The sequence below is a fragment of the Lynx canadensis genome, chromosome B4 (genome assembly GCF_007474595.2).
Source record: "Lynx canadensis isolate LIC74 chromosome B4, mLynCan4.pri.v2, whole genome shotgun sequence".
Lineage (NCBI taxonomy): Eukaryota > Metazoa > Chordata > Mammalia > Carnivora > Felidae > Lynx > Lynx canadensis.
In genome coordinates, this window is record NC_044309.1 from 115,544,265 (window position 1) to 115,550,663 (window position 6,399).

Here is a 6,399-nt window from a genome sequence, read left to right on the forward strand (position 1 = left end):
CATACTTCAATGTAGGAAGCTATCTTTAGGCATGTACAATAAAGAATTCCGACTTTCAAAAGCAGACTACAGTTCTGCTGATCATGATGTAAAGTACCAGAGAAAATCGTACTCTGCTGGACATTACTCATTCAGTCATCTGTCATTTAGTCTACATGTTCTTAAACTCATGCCCCCAAATATAAAAATGTAAAGCTAAGTATATGTCTACTGGAAGCTTCTTTACAAAGATGTTTATTAACTGAGGACCGTAAATTAGGTTTAAATTCTTCCAGTTGTCCACCTTCACTGCCTCCTGACCTTTGCCCATCACCTGGGGCACTCACACCCACTGCTGTGTGTGCCCCACTCCCCCACCAGAAAAGGCGAAGGTATTCCCTGGCCATACCATGACCCGTGTACCATGAGATAATCTACAGGTTCGCTTCACAGCACCACTCCCTGGGCAAAACTCTCGCCACCTCTTTATTCATGTTTTGTTATCTTTACCAGCTCCCCTCTACCCCACGCCATCTTCTTAGGGCCCAGATCAAATGTCCCTTCAGTAAGGCCTCCGTTCATTTCTCCACCTAGAATTAAATGCTTCTTCCTCTGTGATCCTTGAGCATTTTGTGGATCCTTGACTTAGAGCCCTTGTTTAACTGTAACTTGCATGACAACTGTAATTTACATGTAACTGTAGCTCAATCATACGCGTGAGTAGACATGGACACCTACCATTCACAGAGCATGATGCTCCCCATGATGCTCGGCAAATAGTAAGTGCTCCACAAATACCCACTGAGTATCTGTTGAGTTGAAGGTGCTGACTTTTGATGACAAGGTGCAGATGCACAATCGACAGGAGCCACAGACTTGGATATGTGTGAGCACACATGTGCACACACACATACACCAAGGAAAACTGGCTCACATGGTGGCAGATGATACTGATCACAAAAACAATGTCACCAAGGGCAGCAGCTTCAAATGCAAAGCAAGAACACTGACCAGGGGTTACATCCAGTTGAAGTTACCTGGTCTGGTCGTCTGCATGTTTTCAATCAAGCAGTTGTCAAAAGTGACATGATCAGTAAGGCCATAATCTCTCCAGTCTTAGTATCTCTGCTGAACTTCTAATGGACACATATGAGTCTCAGCCCTAGGGTCTGGATTTTTATAAGCAAAGCAAATTGAGGACAGAGGCGAACAGCAGGAAAAGGCAGCAGTTACAACATGCTCAACCAGCCAACATCTTTTCAGGTTGCTGCCTGGTGGCAGAGGCCTCCTGGTGCTCGGCGGCCCTTGCCTTCTGGATCCTTACACAGATGGCCAGCCTATGTCTCCCCTGCTAACCCCAGTCCCTGACAACCCACCTCAGAAAATGGGGGGGGGGGCTGCTGCTCTCAGAACATCCATCAGCCACCACCCTCAGATGCCTCCCATCCCTTTCCTGTCTCCGGTAGAAGAAGCCACTACAAGAACATCCACCCCCACCCAGCCCCCAACCATCTCTCTCTCCTACCATACCCTTCATACAGACTGATAACTTCTGTAAATGACTTACACACCATCTCTCATTAGAAATATGGTACAATACATGACTCACAATAGTTAAATTTACGATTTTTCTACTTTATGATGGTGAAATACACATTCAGTAGAAACTGTGCTCCAAATTTTGAGTTGTCTTTTCCCAGGCTAGCAACACATGACATGACATTCTCTGGTGATGCTGGGCAGAAGCAGGGACCCACGGCTATCAATCATCCATGCGATCTCAAAGGTCAACAACCTCTACCCTCACGACCCTCTGAACCCATCCTTAAACCCATTCTGTTTCCCACTTTCAGGTCAATAAATTCCATGATTTATCCAATACTTTCTTATAAAATCGGCTTTGTGTGAGATGACCTTGCCCAGCTGCAGGCAAGCCTAAGTGTTCTGGGCACAGTTAAGGTAGGCGAGGCTAAGCTATGATGTTCCACAGGGTAGGCGTATTGAATGAGTTTTTATTTTAAATAATATTTTCAAGTTAGGATGAGTTATCCAGAGAGAACCCCACAGTAAGTCGAGGATAATCTGTGCTTGGAATCCCTATGTGAAATAACAGAAAATGCACAAATCCTTTTAACAGAAAGGGTGGTATAACTCATGTGCATGTGCTCTGGGGAGCAGTGTGCACATCCACATACATGGGGACTTTCTGCTGTCACAGCTATTCACACTGAGGCCAAACGAGATCTCACCTCCAACTGTTAAAAGCACTCTCCACACTGGAAGGAACCACAAAGGTCCTCTAACAGCAGTGGAGCCTGGACTTCTGGATTCCAAAGCAGGTGACATTACCTCTCCTACACTATCATCCCTACATAACAACATGGGCCTGCAAGCACTTTACTTTGCCAAGTGAGACTTTTTTTTTTTTTATTAAACGTTTATTTACTTTTGAAGGAGAGAGAGAGTGTGTGAGCAGGGTTGGGGCAGAGAGAGGGAGACAAAGAATCTGAAGCAGGCCCCAGGCTCTGAGCTGTCACCACAGAGCCCGATGCAGGGCTCAGACTCACGAGCCACAAGATCATGACCTGAGCCAAAGGTGGACACTTAACCGACTGAGCCACCCAGGCCCAAGTGAAAATTTTTTTAAGTCAGAATTTTTTTTTAAATCACCATCTATTTTAGAAAAGAGTACTTTAATATTTAAAAAGGACACACTATCAGAATGACAATGAATACATTTGGCTTTATGAAACTCTCACTTAATTGCATTTCTGTTGCCATGAACCTGAACTGGTCTGGGGATGAACTAGGTTGTTCCAAAATTTCAGACCCTTCGGCAACCAAAATTTCAGTAATTCAAGAACCACTGTCATTACCATTAACTGTACTACTTAATGTTACTCATCAAAGAAAATCACATTTTTACTTATAGATTTTATTTTTTTAATGTTTGTTTATTTCTGAGAGAGAGACATCCAGTGAGCACGCACATGCATAAGGGGGAGAGGAGCAGGGCAGATAGCCCGATGCAGGGCTCAAAATTATGACCTGAGCTGAAGTCGGATGCTTAGCCAACTGAGCCACCCAGGAGCCTCTACAAACTTATTTTAAAAGAAAACTTCAGATCCCCTCCATAAAGTAAAAATCAATCTCATCACAAATAAAAGGCAACCTACGAATGAATATGATGATAACACAACATGTTATTAAATTCCAGCTAGACTGTGTCGCTTGCTGAGGCCTGATCTCTCACTGCATTGACAAGAGAGATTGGCAGGTGACAGACTGGCAGTTACAGACTGTCACCAAACCAAACTGTTCTCTTTGACAAAATCAGAAGGACTGAAAGTAAAATGAAAAGAAATCACTCTCACACAAGGTGATACAGCATTATTTGGTTCTAGATCCAGGGCCCACGCAAAACCTCTCCTAGTGGTTCATGTCCCACTCTCACGGTATACTAATCAAGACACTTTGGTGCACAAATCTCATTAATTCATTCATGCATTAATATGTTTAATGAGCACCTACCATGTTTCAAGTGCTGAACACAAGAGAATCCAGGAATGAAAAAGACAGGGTACCTTCTGCAAAGCTTATCTTCTTGTGGTGAAACATACATTAAACAAATGGTGATACAAATTACATTTGTATTGTTTTATATAAACGTGTGTGTGTGTGTGTGTGTGTGTGTGTGTGTACACATGCGAGATACAGGATATCGCCTAAGTTTGGCAAGTGCTATAAACGAAAAGTGCAAGACATTATGGTACAGTTTTTTTGTTGTTGTTGTTGTTGTTTTTTTTCCAATGTTTGTTTATTTTTGGGACAGAGAGAGACAGAGCATGAACAGGGGAGGAGCAGAGAGAGAGGGAGACACAGAATCGGAAACAGGCTCCAGGCTCTGAGCCATCAGCCCAGAGCCCGATGCGGGGCTCGAACTCACGGACCGCGAGATCGTGACCTGGCTGAAGTCGGACGCTTAACCGACTGCGCCACCCAGGCGCCCCCATTATGGTACAGTTTTAACAGGAAGATCTTCCTTAGACAAGAGGGTCAGGAAGGACCTGTACGAGGATGAAACCATTACACTGAGACCTCAAGAAAGAGCAAGATTTCACAGGCTGATGATGGTGCGAGGGACATGGGCATCCCAGACAGAGGTCACAACAGTGTGGAGAAGAGCTTGGCTCCTTTGGGGATCTGAAAAGAGTTGTGGCTGGAGTGTAGCAAGCAAGAGGAAGATACAATCAGAAGGGAGGTCAGGCAGTCTCCCTGCCTCTGCCTAGTGACCAGAAACTTTTTGCCTCTAGGTGCAAAGATCTCTTTCCATCTTTGTACAGCTCCCAGAAATATCTTCTTACACTAAAGAGAAATCTCCCTCTAGAAGTTTCACACACTAACATACCAGTTCAACCCCTTTGCCTCACACACAGCAAAAATTTAATCCCTCCTCTACATGACAGCCAGTGTGCTTGTTAATCCTGAACCTTCTCTTCCAAGCTGAACACCACCAAAGCTCCTATTGTGCATGTTGTCTGTGTCACTCTTTTGAGGAAGACAGATTTCCCAAGGGCCATTTCTGTTACGGGACTGGAATTTCCTTCTCTACAAATAATTCAAAATTGATTTTCGACCTTGGATGTCATTTCATTTTTCTCTTTTTTTTATTATTAATTTTTTTAACATTTATTTTTGAGAGAGCAAGAGAGAGTGAGAGAGAGAGAGAGAGAGAGAGAGAGAGAGAGAGAGAGAGAGAGAATGAGTGGGGGAGGAGCAGAAAGAGAGGGAGACACAGAATCTGAAGCAGGCTCCAGGCTCTAAACTGGCAACACAGAGCCTGACTCAGGGCTTGAACTCACGGACCGTAAGATCATGACCTAAGTCAAAGTCAGGTGCTTAACCGACTGAGCCATCCAGGCCCCTCTATTTTTCTTTGTTTCTAACTGCTTTTCTCAGTAACACCCAAGTAAGTTATGGTCACGCCTGAATTTCTTGAGAACTAGGAAGTCCCAAATGCATGCCACCACCAAGATTTACTCCTCCTTTCATGTCTCTTTCCTGCATTCTGGGAGACAAATTCTGTTTGTCGGGGTGGGCTAGGGATCTTTTTCAAGTAATGGAATGGCACTGGACATTTAAGCTAAATTCAAGAAAATCACATTCAGGGGTGCCTGGGTAGCTCAGTTGGTTTTGGCTCAGGTCATGACCCCATGGTCGTGAGACTGAGCTTCATGCAGGGCTCTGTGCTAGGCATGGAGCCCGCTTGAGATTCTCTCTCTCTCTCTCTCTCTCTCTCTCTCTCTCTCTCTCTCTCCCTCTTCCTCTGCCCCCTCTCCCCATGGGCATGGATAGGCGGTCTCTCTTGCTCTCTCTCTCTCTCTCTCTCTCTTTGTAAAAGACAAAAAAAGAAAATCACACTCAAAGTTTGTGGTAGAAGAAGATAAATACAATATTTACAATTTGAACTGACCTTCCATTTATTTGGAAGGGGTATGGGAATGTTACTTTCGGGGAAGGTTAGTACAATGAGGAAAAACTGCCCTTAGTTGATTCAGCTACAGACCCAGATTCCCCTGAAACTAGGGCCAGGTTACAGGGATGGTGTGTAAGCAGGGCATTCTGCCAGGCAGGGGTCATACATCTCCACTTCAAAACTGGACTGGAAAAAGACACGTAGAATTTCATGAATAAATATAGCAGCTCTGGCATGCTGAATAAAGGTTCAATGGCCTTTAGTGACACATTTTATCCAAATAAGTGAAAGTGTCTTAATATTCCTATGCTCTGCCTGCTCTCTCGCCTCTTTGATCACATTAGGTCAGATTTCTATTTTTTTTTTTAAGTTTGTTTGTTTATTTATTTAGTAATCTCTACATCCAACGCGGGGCTTGAACTCACAACCCTGAGATCGAGGCCCCCCCCCCCCCCGAGCCAGCCAGGCGCCCCCAGATTTCCAGGATTTCTTGATGCTTCCTGTTGCAAGGTGGACTGTCCCAGCAAAGAAGGGCTGGCTTCCAGATGATCTGTTACTCCTAAAGTTCTCTCCCCTCTGTCAGCTGTTCCATCTGTGGCTGTCATATTGCCCATTAGGCTTTAGTCAGTCAGAATGGCAGGGGTGGCAGTGCAGCTTGAAAATGAGCAGGAGAGAGTCAGAGACACAAGATGCTTCTCCCTATCAGTTCAGGTGCGGTTAGGGTAGGTGGTCAAAGAAATGAATGTTAACAGGCAAAGTCTACCCTTTCCTCATTAGCGCACGAGAGCCCTACTTCTACACATAATTCACGGGAAAAGTCTTCAAACACAAGCAACATTACATCACAAATGGCATTCAAACTCTGCAGATTTAAGCGACAGATGGAAGGGCTTCTCTCTCTCATGGGAAGTACCTGATGTGTATAACTATAGGGAACGGTATTT